A 14,929-nucleotide genomic window follows, 5' to 3' on the forward strand; every position below is an offset into this window, starting at 1 on the left:
ATGACCCATGATCCAAACCCGCCAGTAGAATGTGAAACAGATGATGAGCCTCCAATGGATGATTTGTTTCGAGATGTTTTTGTCTCGCGTGTTGAAAACCCACCTAGTGTGCATGACAGAATACAGACAGAAGTTTCTTCATACAAAGCTGAGGATTCTATAGCCCTTCACAATGATCCACTAGAATGGTGGAAGACACACCAATCAACATCAACATACCCAATACTATCTAGAATGGGAATCCCAGCTACATCATTTCTCTCAGAAAGAGTGTTCTCAGCAGCAGGGGAAAATGGATGCGTACAAAGGTCCTCACTCACTGGGAACAATGTTGACATGCGGAGTTTTCTCAAATCAAATTTTATTATTAAATATTAGACAGGGATTTTATTTAAAGGTATTTCATCACTTTTAATTCACAAAAGCACAAGTGGTGTTCTTTATCGTATCGCCAACTTTATGTTTTTGAATTGTGTATTTTGACTTCCCTTCTGAATACAAATGAATACATATTTTCTTCAACCTTATAATTTGTTTCTTCTTTGAAATGTATCGTATTGAAAATCTTGAATTGTGTCACAAGTATCGCAATACGTATCGTTTCAGCCCTAATCCATACATGTATGAAGACAAGTAAACTTAATAAAAAAAATATGCCAAAAGTGGTATTAATCATGTGGATTCTAAAAAATTCTAAAGAACATTAAAAATCAATAACATTAAAACCTATGACTTTTCAATAATGTAGCAATATTACATTATCACCTGCATATGGTGTTGATATATCTCAACTGATTCGATATGCAAGAGCTTGTTCTGGGTATAGTCAGTTTGTAAATCGAGGTAAGCTACTGACAAACAAGTTGATGGTACAGGGGTTTCAACAGTGTCGATTGAAGTCAGCATTTCGCAAATTCTATGGTCGTTATAACGATCTAGTTCGTCAATACAACCTATCATTGGGTCAAATGCTGTCTGGCGTGTTTCATACCGATTGTTAAGCTGTTCTTGGCACACTGATTTTGACTGCGGATAACTCCGTTTACCTGATCAGGATATGGGGCTCGCGGCGGGTGTGACCGGTCAACAGGGGATGCTTACTCCTCCTAGCACCTGATCCCACCCCTGGTGTGTCCAGGGGTCCGTGTTTGCCCAACTATCTATTTTTATTGCTTATAGGAGTTATGAGATTGATCACTGTTCGTTATCTTCACCTTGCATGCATCAGTTACCATTATTAAAAAAAATTATATGCTCTTTTCTCAAATTCGAATTGAAAAGTGAAATGGAAACAGAACCAAAAGAAAAGAAAAAAAAGGAAAAAAAAAGGAATTAAAAGAAAATATCATACTAGATGAAAATGCTAGTGGCAGCTATATTGACGAATTGTGTAGTAAGAAACAAGAATTAAAATCATTAGAAAAGATGCAAGGTGTATATCCTTAGCACAGCCATAGCGTAAAATGTGGAATGTTCACAGATATTGGGACTCCCTGCGCTGGGCCCCAGGGGGGCTATCATAACATATTTGGCATAGTCCAGACGGGGACGTTGTATTGTATTGAATGTGAAAATTACAAAGGTCTGCTTTCATTCTGTCTAATTCTATAGATCTCTAAATAAGCAACAAGCAGAGGACTTGCGTGAAAGTATTTTTCCGGATTTACATACCCTTCAAATTGAACCGATATATGTCTCGCTTCATAGGTACACACGCAGTCCAGGCGTTAAGATTAATTGTATATTGTTTAAAGTCCCTCTCGAGAATTTTTTACTCGTATGGAGACGTCACCATTGCCGGTGGAGGTCTGCAAAATTTTGGCCTATGCTCGGCGCTTACGGCCACTGAGCAGGAAGAGTTCTTTATTGTGCCACATCTGCTGTGAAACTGGGCCTCGGTTGTTGCGGTCTCATCCAATGGACCGCCCCATTTAGTCACCCCTAACGACAAGCAAGGGAACGGCGTCAACAGAAGGTGACAAAAGAAAAGGGAGGGCGTAAGGTGAAACAAATTACATAATTTACATCTTAAGAGAGAAAAGTCGTTCGAACATATTTCTTGTGGAAGTGACCCCTTTGCCGTGGCCTTTGGACACTAGAGGATCGATTCCCATTCTGTAGGTTTTTGAATACCCTTTCCCTTGATGCATAGTATGTATTGAAACAGTGGTTCATATATCTTTAAGGATTTTTCCTACCCACCCCATTCAGCGGAATACTAGTATTCTTTTACATCTCCGGGAAAAGTTATGTACATATATATAATTAAGTAGATGTTCAAAATAAAATTTTCATATTTTGTTTGATCCCCTATGGTATAATGATAAAATAAAGATTCAAAATAAAAACATATTTTGCAAGCTATTATATGACAAATATCAAACTGTTAATACATGATACAACTTTTCAACCATATCAACTTGAATTCATTAAAATTGTGCAAATACAAAAACGGTTCTAGGAATATTTATGACTATTTAATGTCAAAATCACAGCATCGACCTATTCGCGAAAAAATAGGGATAAATGATTTATATTTGCTCATTTAATATTGACAGCCAAAAGTTTGACCTTCTGAATGCAAGAATTATATGCAATGTTTTAGCCTTAAATCTGTGTTATGTGTCTTTTTATGTATACATTGTGTACAAGCAAACCAGTGAAATATTAATTTCGTAATATAAAGCATCTTGATTTTGCATAGTCACAAATTTTAACATTTAGATCACACATTTTGCCCAAAGAATGCTTGAAATGTGAAAGATATAATAAATTTAGATCGATATCCATTTCTTTTGAAAATTTCTAAAGTAATTCCTCTAGAATTATAGGTTCAATCTTATATTTGATTGTTGATTCTTCAAATAATACATCTTAGCAACAATTAAATAAGATAGAATAAGTATGTTGTGGCATTAATGATTTTTTTTTTTATCAATTCGCACACATATACCTGTTATCAACGTCAGTTTGCAATTTTCCGTATACAGCATTAATTATCAAAATTTCCCCAAAACTGGTTAAAACGATACACTACTATTCAAAACAAGAGGTAATGTGAGCAATGCTCACTAAGAATACCCCCGCTTACCCCAATCTCCCAAAGGATGTTAATGGGTATAAATGACCTCTTTCCTGAGTGTAAAAATATGGTATGACTTTGTAGAAGAAAATGGAAGATATAGTCCGAACACAAATCCATGGCATAAACCTACAATTTTGACCTTGAGATCATAGGTCAAGAATGTACATGACGCATAGTCTCATTGTGATACACCCGTGTCTATTGACTGGTTAATAAGATTTTTTACAATAACTATTGAAAAAGACTCCAACAAAATTTATGTTCTTGTTATGCATAAATTTTATTAAATCATTGACTTTGCAAAATCTTATGATGTTACAGGAGGGTGGAACTACGTTAAACAATACACACCGCAATCTTTGTTTACAAAACAAATAATAAACTCTCTAAAATGAGCTACTGTGATAATGTATAACCTTATTTCTATGTGAAATATTTAAACACATTAGACAGCTTTTGATAATTAAAAGTGAAAAGCAAAATTGTGGGGTGGGGGTGGAATCGTGAAGCAGTCCCTTTAAACTGGAAACATGTATATACATTATACAAACATCAAATCTGTGACAAAAGATTCAGGACTAATATGGTTAAACTATAACACTATAGAATTATTCATAGAATATTAGATCCTAACAAATTCCTACATATATGTATCAAAAATTAAGAACTCTCCACTTTGTTCAATATGTGCACTACAAGCATAACTTTTATTTTATTGTTCTTCTGTCTCTACACTATGGACAAAATTATCAGATTGGATTTTTTAAAAATGTGGTAAAAGAATGGGATTTATAGTAATTCCACCCTCCTGTGATATCGCACGATAACGCCAACGTGGCATAATACGCCCGTAGATTTTGCTCAAGGAAAACATATTTCAGTGAGATTCATATTTTAGTGAAGTTAGCACTGTCCTCTGTGAGCTAATTCATTATTATGCTTGTAGAAATGGATATCAAGATATAAAGAGGGATAGCCTTAGAATGCGCTAATTCATAAATATGCTAACGGTTTCGTTTGTATCCTGCCCACAAAGTTTTCCTAAAAAGTGATATTGCGACCTTGACCTTTTACCCCTGACCTTGAAAAACAATAGGTACCTTCCTCTCATCATGATGATCAAATATACCAAGTTATAATATCCTGGAGCTTACGGTTCGGTTTGTATCCTGCCCACAAGGTTTTCCTAAAAAGTGATACTACGACCTTGACCTTTGACCTTGAAAAACTATAGGCGTCTTTCTCTCATCATGGTGATCAAATGTACCAAGTTGTAAAGTCCTAGGGCTTATGATTTAGTCTGTATCCTGCCCACAAGGTCCGGACAGACGGACAGACAGACAGACGGACGACGCCATACCATAATACGTCCCGTCTTCGACGGGCGTATAAAAAATAAAAATCAATGGTTTATGCATAAATTTTGTTGGAGTCATTTCCGATAGTTATTGTAAAAAAAAAAAAAAAATCTTGTCAAACATAAACTATTTCAAAAGTCAAGTTATACAGTATATAAATAATCAATGATCTGTTTCAAAATATTGAATCCAAGGACAGTAACTGTTGTTTTTATTGATTTCTTTATCAAGTCTACTATGTGATCGATTTCCTTTATTTTTTACAGATGGTTTGGTGATTGATTGATTGATTGTATCTTGCCTAACGGCTCGCTCGAGAATTTTTCACTCATAGGGAGACGTCACGTGACCGGTGAAGGGTTTCAAATTTAGGCTTATGCTCGGCGCTTACGGGCATTGAGCAGTGAAGGTTCTTTAGCGTGCTACACCTACTATATGACACGGGACATCCGTTTTAAGGTCATTTCCGATGACATTCATACTTTATGCCGAGCGTTTGGCGATGGAACTGTCACTACCTGTTTTAACGACTTAGGTCTGTAGCTGCCGGGATTCGAACCCCGGCCTTCCGCATGCGGGGCGAAGGCTCTAACCTCTCGGCCACCACGGCGGTGAAGAAACAGTTTAATTATATTGTTATGAATACTGTTAGGCCTATATTGTTTTTATGAAATTATTATGCACCACAACTTTTCCTAAATGAAACAGTGTGCCAGAAGTGCACCACAGCTTTTTCTTTGGTATTCAGAATCGCGTGCCAGAAGTTCACCACAACTTTTTCTTAAAATTTTAGAACTGAAACAGCTAGAGCACCAAAGTTCACGACTTTTTCTTGAATATTAAGCCCTTCACCCAATGATGCTGTTGGCCAAGCTTGGTTAATATTGGCCCAGTGGTTCTGGAAAATGTAAAAAGTTTACAGACAGACGACGGACAACAGGATATCAGAAAAGCTCACTTGATCTTTCAGTTCAAGTGAGCTAAAAAGTAGCTGTAGATGGGGAAACCATCACATTATTTTTGTACATTAGAATCTAAATGTTTCACTAAGAAGAGCATACCAAGATTGGAGTGTAATGATGGAAAGGTAACTTATGACCAATCAAAAATATTGAGGGAAACAAAAATATTTTCTGAACAGGTATACAAAAAGCAATTGATTGATTGTATATTGTTTAACGCCCCTCTCGAGAATCTTTCACTCATATGGAGACGTCACTATTGCCGGTGAGGGTCTTCGGAATTGAGGCCTATGCCCGGCGCTTATAGCCATTGAGCAGGGAGGGATATTTATTGTTCCACACCTGATGTGACACGGGGTCTCATTTTTTGCGGTCTCATCCAAGGGACCACCCCTTGTAGTCGCCACTTACGACAAGCAAGGGGTACTGAGGAACTATTCTAACCCGATACCCACGGGATCAAACACATCAAAGAAAACTTGAGCAAGCTCACATACTCCATCATTGCTTAACAATGTCTCACATAATGAATGGTAATGCTATGCATTACTGATGGACAATGAAAGGTGAAGATAACCAATAGTGATCAAGATCATAACTCCTATAGGCAATACAAAATACATGTAGAGAGTTGGGAAACTGAGGTGGGATCAGGTGCCAAGGAGGAGTAAGCATCCTTTGTTGACTGCTCACTCCGCCGTGAGCCCTACATTTTGATCAGGTAAACGGAGTTATCCATAGTCAAAGAATGACCTAACAATCGGTGTGAAACATGTCAGACAGCATTTGACCCAATGATATTTTGTATCGGCAAACTTAGATCGTTAAAACGACAATAATTTGCGAAAAGCTGACTTTAAATGAGACTGTTGATACCCTTGCACCATCAACTTGTTTGTCAGTAGCCTGTCTCGATTAAACGTAGACAATACGTATAACAAGCTCTTGCGTATCGAATCAGTTGAAAGATATAAACACCATATGCATGTGATTGATTGATTGATATTTTCCGCCACACTCAACAATTTTGCAGTTATCTGTCTAGTTTTTATTGGTGGAAGAGAGAACCCAGATACAATGTACCTTGAAAGAGACCACCGACCTTCCGAAAGTAAACTGGGAAACTTTCTCAGAAGTTGACGATGGAGAAGCTGAAATTATCCCGTTTGTCATAAAGTTGAATTGTTAGTTTGCCGTTAATATCTACTTTCATTAAAATATCCAAGTGCGAAGCGGAAGTGGATGACTCTGTGGTGTCTTTAATTTGGAGTTCACTGGGATATATCGAATCCACATAGGAATGAAAATAATCATTGTTACATGTAATAGATAATACATCGGCGATATATTTAAATGTTGCATTGAAGGCCACAGCAAGAGATTGTTTTCTTCACATGTAGAAGTTTGTGAATAAATTCTGTTCTATAGGAATTTTAACAGCTAGTCAGCAAACAAAGGAGCAGAATTCGTGCCCATGGGTATTCCAACAGACTGTTGGAAGACTTGATCACCAAAGACCACGAATATATTGTCAATGAGAAACTTCAGCATATTTTTTATATCAACTTCAGAGTACTTGTGCGTGGAATCAAGAGTGGTGTTTAACAAAGTCATTTTTGGATGACTGATCACTATATATGAATATTTCGTTTTCCATTTTTGTTGAAGAAGCACCTGCCTATGATGTCAAAAAGTCTAGTCTTTAATGCAAGGTGAAGATAACGAACAGTGATCAATCTCATAACTCCTACAAGCAATACAAAATAGATAGTTGGGCAAACACGGACCCCTGGACACACCAGAGGTGGGATCAGGTGCCTAGGAGGAGTAAGCATCCCCTGTTGACCGGTCACACCCGCCGTAAGCCCCATATCCTGATCAGGTAAACGGAGTTATCCGCAGTCAAAATCAGTGTGCCAAGAACGGCTTAACAATCGGTATGAAACACGTCAGACAGCATTTGACCCAATGCGAGATTGTATTGACGAACTAGATCGTTATAACGACCATAGAATTTGCAAAATGCTGACTTCAATCGAGATTGTTGAAATCCCTGCATCATCAACTTGTTTGTCAGTAGCTTACCTCGATTTAAAAACTGACTATACCCAGAACAAGCTCTTGCATATCGAATCAGTTGAGATATATAAACACCATATGCAGGTGATAATGGAATATTACATAAATTTATCTTGAAGAATGTTCATGTAAAGTGTTGAAATGTCATACGTTTTGATGTTGTTGATTTGAGAAAAGTTTTGCGATATCAAATTTACTAAAAGTTCTTTAGAATTTTTTAGAATCCACATTTAATTTACACCACTTCTGGCATATGTAGTCGAACAGTACATTTGAATTTTCTCCTTCACAGCTGTTAGTAATGGTATCAAACCGCCCAAAACATTAAGTTAAGGTCGAGTCAAGTGATACATGGCTGGTAGGAACCATTCTTGTTTAAACATCTGAAAGTTTGAAAGCAGTAAGAATATCAAAGTTCATTTGTTTTGTATACACGTGCATATTTGATTTTTCTAGGGTTTTACTTTATCTATTTATTTTCTGCATTTCGTTTGAAAAATTATTTCAAATATCGATATAGAAATATTTTTACAAGTATTTCAGAGAAAATGAGAATTTTTACGGACTGTAAAAGTTTGTAATTTTAGTTACTTGTAATATCTTTTTTGTAGTTTTTTTTGTGTGAGCATATGCTTATTTGCATTAGGCCCATAGGTAGAATGCATAGAAATGTCGTGTACGGCACATCGTAACTTTATTTCATTAAAGAGAGGATCCGGGGTAGCATGCTCATTGAAATAATTCATTTTGATGATCTTTGCTTTATGGAGCTAATTAATTTGTTGATGCCTCCCTAAGTTGGGGTTCAATTGATGCTGAGCTTTGGTCGTTTTACATGCAGTCAGCGCATTTTAACAAAAGCCAGCAAATGGGTCCAACCAACCATAATTTTAATCTAAAATGTTATCATTTCAATTATGAGGGTTCTTGTCAGAAACAATATTGTAAATACCTCCACCAGTGCATTAAATGTAATGCATCCCACCCATTAATCAACTGTCATAGATTTAGTTAATCTTCTGAAGCTTCCTCAAATCCCCAGGCTCGTTTAGATTTAAATAACTATGGTACCAATTTTTTCGGGAACCAGCAGCAGCAAACTTCTAGACAATAAAACACCAGGCAGTGTGTGGTATAAGTTATACAATAAAACACCAGTCAGTGTGTGGTATAAGTTATACAATGAAACACCAGGTAGTGTGTGGTATAAGTTATACAATAAAACACCAGGCAGTGTGTGGTATAAGTTATACAATAAAACACCAGGCAGTGTGTGGTATAAGTTATACAATAAAACACCAGGTAGTGTGTGGTATAAGTTATACAATAAAACACCAGGTAGTGTGTGGTATAAGATATACAATAAAACACCAGGTAGTGTGTGGTATAAGTTATACAATAAAACACCAGGTAGTGTGTGGTATTAGATATACAATAAAACACCAGTCAGTGTGTGGTATAAGTTATACAATAAAACACCAGGTAGTGTGTGGTATAAGTTATACAATAAAACACCAGTCAGTGTGTGGTATAAGTTATAGAATAAAACACCAGGCAGTGTGTGGTATAAGTTATACAATAAAACACCAGTCAGTGTGTGGTATAAGTTATACAATAAAACACCAGGTAGTGTGTGGTATAAGTTATACAATAAAACACCAGGCAGTGTGTGGTATAAGTTATACAATAAAACACCAGGCAGTGTGTGGTATAAGTTATACAATAAAACACCAGTCAGTGTGTGGTATAAGTTATACAATAAAACACCAGGTAGTGTGTGGTATAAGTTATACAATAAAACACCAGGCAGTGTGTGGTATAAGTTATACAATAAAACACCAGGCGGTGTGTGGTATAAGTTATACAATAAAACACCAGGCAGTGTGTGGTATAAGTTATACAATAAAACACCAGTCAGTGTGTGGTATAAGTTATACAATAAAACACCAGGTAGTGTGTGGTATAAGATATACAATAAAACACCAGGTAGTGTGTGGTATAAGTTATACAATAAAACACCAGGCAGTGTGTGGTATAAGTTATACAATAAAACACCAGGTAGTGTGTGGTATAAGATATACAATAAAACACCAGTCAGTGTGTGGTATAAGTTATACAATAAAACACCAGTCAGTGTGTGGTATAAGTTATACAATAAAACACCAGGTAGTGTGTGGTATAAGTTATACAATAAAACACCAGGCAGTGTGTGGTATAAGTTATACAATAAAACACCAGGCGGTGTGTGGTATATTAAGTTATACAATAAAACACCAGGCAGTGTGTAGTATAAGTTATACAATAAAACACCAGGCAGTGTGTGGTATAAGTTATACAATGAAACACTAGTCAGTGTGTGGTATAAGTTATACAATAAAACACCAGGCAGTCTGTGGTACAAGTTACATGTATACAATAAAACACCAGGCAGTGTGTGGTATAAGTTATACAATAAAACACCAGTCAGTGTGTGGTATAAGTTATACAATAAAACACCAGGCAGTGTGTGGTATAAGTTACATGTATACAATAAAACACCAGGCAGTGTGTGGTATAAATTATACAATAAAACACCAGGCAGTCTGTGGTACAAGTTACATGTATGCAATAAAACACCAGGCAGTGTGTGGTATAAAATATACAATAAAACACCAGGCAGTGTGTGGTATAAGTTATACAATAAAACACCAGGCAGTGTGTGGTATAAATTATTCAATAAAACACCTGGCAGTCTGTGGTACAAGTTACATGTATGCAATAAAACACCAGGCAGTGTGTGGTATAAAATATACAATAAAACACCAGGCAGTGTGTGGTATAAGTTATTCAATGAAACACCAGGCAGTGTGTGGTATAAAATATACAATAAAACACCAGGCAGTGTGTGGTATAAGTTATTCAATGAAACACCAGGCAGTGTGTGGTATAAGTTATACAATAAAACACCAGGCAGTGTGTGGTATAAGTTATACAATAAAACACCAGGTAGTGTGTGGTATAAATTATACAATAAAACACCAGGCAGTGTGTGGTATAAGTTATACAATAAAACACCAGGTAGTGTGTGGTATAAGTTATACAATAACACACCAGGCAGTTTGTGGTATAAGTTATGGGACATTGGATATTCTCCTATTAAAACTCAAAACTCGGATTTATTACTTAAAATCATACTTTCAAGCACATAGCAACAACTCTATCTAATCGTTTCAAGAATGGGTTTTCCTTACAGTATTCAGGTTTAAGGGAAAAAAGTAGAATTTATGAACATGATTTCAGCTCAAGAACATGCTGTCGAACTCCAGCAAAAAACAAAGAAGTTGAGCTAGGTAGAGTTTTGGGTCCCTTCCCGTATCCCCCTTTCAAATTTGAGATGTAATCCTATCGGCATTCTCCCTAAAAACATGGTGGGTGGCGATTAATTTCTAATTTGTGATATCCAATTGGTGATGGTACTAATGATCATATTGACGAACAATATTGTTCGGTGTCATATGCTACATTTGACGAAGCTGTATCATTAATTCAAGAGTTTGGAGTGGGTGCATTAATAGCCAAACGGATATCTCTAGTGCATTCAGGATATTGCCAGTTTGTCCAGAAGAGTTTTGTTTTTTTTAGGTTTCAAGTGTTTTGATTTGTATTATATTGACAAATGTTTGCCAATGGATTGCTCTGCTCAATTTCGTGTTCATTATTCGAAATGTTCTCATAATTCATTCATTGGGAGTTGAAGCAAAGATCTAATTCAAAAGGAATAACTCACCATTTAAATGATTTTTTGTTGATAGGAAAAGCAGACACTCAAGAATGTAGTTTGTTAATGTCACAATTAGTTGAGTTAGCTGAATGTTTAGGAGTCACACTAGCACCGGAATAATCTCAACCTCCGTGTACACGTCTTTGTTTTCTAGGTTTAGGTATTGACACGATATCAAGAATATTATTCATTTTCTAAAAATTTCCCTGGTCTTGCTTTGCACAAAAGTTACTCTTAAAGAATTACAGTCATCAGCTGGTTCACTAGCATTTGTAGTCAAAGCTCTACATTCGGGGAGAACATTTTGTGGGCGTATTTATGGTACACTAGCAAGAAGAAAAAACCTTCTCACTTGATTAGGATTTCAAATGAGATTAGAAAGGATTTAGAAATGTGGATATAATTTTTGTCAAATTTTAATGGGTTGACAACTTTTCCGTCTCTGTCTTGGCAGGATGACACACTTGAATTTTATACAGATAGTTCAGGTTCTAGGATTTATTTTCGGAAATGATTGGTGTTCATTGGCCTGACATTCACATTGGTCTGATCACATGATCAAAGATATACATGCAACATTTTTGGAATTAGTTCCGATAGTGTTAGGGATACATATTTGGGCAGAACTAAAAAAAACATAGTGCTTCATATTGACAACCTAGCATTTTTTCACGTCACAAACCAAAATCGTCAAAAAGTAAAAAAAAAAAGTTATGGTTTTGCTTCGAGCTTTAGTTTTGCATACACTTCGTTTTAATCTTCAGGTCAGAGCAACTCATGTGTCAGGAAAATACAACGATATAGCAGATGTTATTTCTCGTTTTCAGTGAGAAAGATTTCGACAGTTGGCCCCATCAGCAGAGAAGTTTCCTTCCCCAATTCCTACTCAATTTTGGGAAATCATTCAGCTACTATAGATCAGCTATTCGAAGCGGGCATATCTGAATATTCAAGTAAAGCTTATAAACAAGGTATTCAGGCATTCATCAATTTTAGGGTGCATCCTTCTCTTGATGATATGTGGCCACCCCCTTTAGTCCGTGTTGTAAATTTTATAGCTTTTATGAAGGAATCAGGTCTGGCACATACAACAGCAAAGTGTTATATGAGTGGTTTAAGTTACGTGATCAACTTACATGGTTGGGAAAATCCATTGGAATGCTTTTTGGTTCGAAAGTTGATGGTTGGTTTTAAGAGAACCTGGGAAGTTGTGAATAATAGGCAACCCATTACATTATCTATGCTTACACACATAATCAAAATGATTCCTGGGTTGACTTACTCTTCGTATGAATCCCAATTATTTCAGGCAGCATTACTTCTTGCATTCTTTGCTTTATTGAGGGTGAGTGAAGTAGTGGTTTTTTTTCAAAGAGATCATTCAAATGTTTGAAGACCAAATCTGTGTTTTAATTCAGTGTTCCAAAACTCACCAGTTTGGGAAAGGTTATTTCGTTAGAATGTAAAACTTATACGGTACCAATTTTGATGCACCAGATGCGCATTTCGACAAATAATGCTCGACAGAAATATTTGAAATCCGAAATAACTATGAAGTTTTAGAGCTAAATATAGCCAAAAGTAGCGTGCCAAAAAAGTGGAGCCAAATTCGTCCAAGGATAAGAGCTATGCATGAGGGAGATAATCCTTAATTTTGAAATGAATTTCTAAATTTTACAACAGCAATTAAATATACATCCGTATTTTCAAGCTAGTAACGAAGTACTTAGCTACTGGGCTGTAGAGACCCTCGGGGACTAACAGTCCACCAGCAGAGGCCTCGACCCAGGGGTCATAATGTAAAACTTATACGGTACCAATTTTGATGCACCAGATGCGCATTTCGTCTATCTTAAATATATATACATCTTGTCAATTATTTTTGTATATCTGGCACACACACATTATGACATACATGTGCATATATAAATCTGTGGGTATCAATTGGTGTACATAGAAGCTATGACATATATCTATAATTATATATAAGTATTTGGCTGACATTCTGTACATGGTACATACAAACTCAAAAATATATATCTAGTAAATGCAAAATTGCCGCCTTTTGGTATTGGCGGATGGTTCCCATGACTGAGTCCTGGGATCCATTTGGCATAATTTTGATTAAAATATTGTCTCCGATGTGTACTGTCTTTTCCAGGCTCATCGGATAAAAATATTTTATTTCATAATTGTGTATTTTACATCTGATATATGCTGCCATATTGTATGTTCGGCGCATTATATGTATCTATATACATGTAGCATATCTTATCTGATGCACATGTATCATATTTGTCCACAGCTCTGTCAGTATCTGTTATGTTGCATCTTTGATTAAACGGCCGTGACAATATCACCAAATACAATTTTATTTTTATCACAAATAATTATGTCAGAAATCTGTATCTATTTTTCTGTTGTCTGTTTACTCTGTAATTTGCTAATTATTTAGAACTTAGGTCCTGAAATAATGCCGGTTTATCATATATAGATAAACCGTATTATTCCATGCATATAGTAGTCATGGGTTATGAAAAGAACGACAACCCTTATAAGTAATTCCACAACTACTCTCCTTTTTATTACGAACGACATATCTTATCAGTAGTCCCCCCCCTTCTTATTACTTTCGGAGCATGCGCGTTATCTACTTCCTTTTCTGCCTCAGTATCCAACTTTGGTACAGGCAAAAAATATCCCTCTCTCCCAATCCCATGATAATTGTAGATTCTTTTGTTTCGGCTTGCGTTTTTTCTTTTACAGCGTCATGACCATAAAAAGCGATGTCTGCTTAAAACAAGAGAACTTACTTGGAATTTAATGTGTCGTTGGACGGCGTGATGGAACATTAAATATCGAGGCAGTGATTATTAACTATCGACTGGAATTTGTGACTTATAATTCTGATTAAAATATTGTCTCTGGTGTGTACTGTCTTTTCCAGGCTCATCGGATAAAAATATTTTATTTCATAATTGTGTATTTTACATCTGATATATGCTGCCATATTGTATGTTCGGCGCATTATATGTATCTATATACATGTAGCATATCTTATCTGATGCACATGTATCATTTTTGTCCATAGCTCTGTCAGTATCTATTATATTGCTTTGACAATATCGCCAGACAATACAATTTTATTTTTTATCACAAATAATTAGGCCAGAAATATCTATCAATTTGTCTGTTGTATATTTACTCTGTAATTTGCTAATCATTTAGAACGTAGGTCCTGAAATAATTCATTATGATAATATTTGCTTTTCTCTTTAGGTTTATGGAGCTAATTAAACAACCTGTAGTTTTGCTGGAATCCAGTAATGCGCGAATTTTGGGGGGTTCTCGGATATGTGAGTTAAAAAGGGAAATAATTCCAAAAACAAAAAATACTCTGAAACCAAACTTCAAATTTTGGACACTAACAGGTCCTAGCCTACGTGCTTCAGCTAAAATTAAAGGATTTATATAGTTTCTATGTAAACTTACAATTTTCCTGATTTTTAACGTTGGGTCATGGATTTATTTACGTTCATTTGTCTTTATGACGTCATATATACAGTGTATTGAGGACGAACCATATCATAAAAAAGTTTACCTGTGTTTTTTTTTTTTTACTATTTCAAAGGCCTGTTTCATCATCTTCCTCAGTATATATATTTTTTAAATGATGTTAAGACTA

General features: G+C 35.8%; 1 pseudogene; it reads left to right on the forward strand.

The window, feature by feature from the left end:
* On the forward strand, positions 1–12,710 carry LOC125680000 (uncharacterized; annotated as a pseudogene).
* The last annotated feature ends 2,219 nt before the right edge of the window (positions 12,711–14,929 follow it).

The sequence above is a fragment of the Ostrea edulis genome, chromosome 2, assembly GCF_947568905.1.
Source record: "Ostrea edulis chromosome 2, xbOstEdul1.1, whole genome shotgun sequence".
NCBI lineage: Eukaryota > Metazoa > Mollusca > Bivalvia > Ostreida > Ostreidae > Ostrea > Ostrea edulis.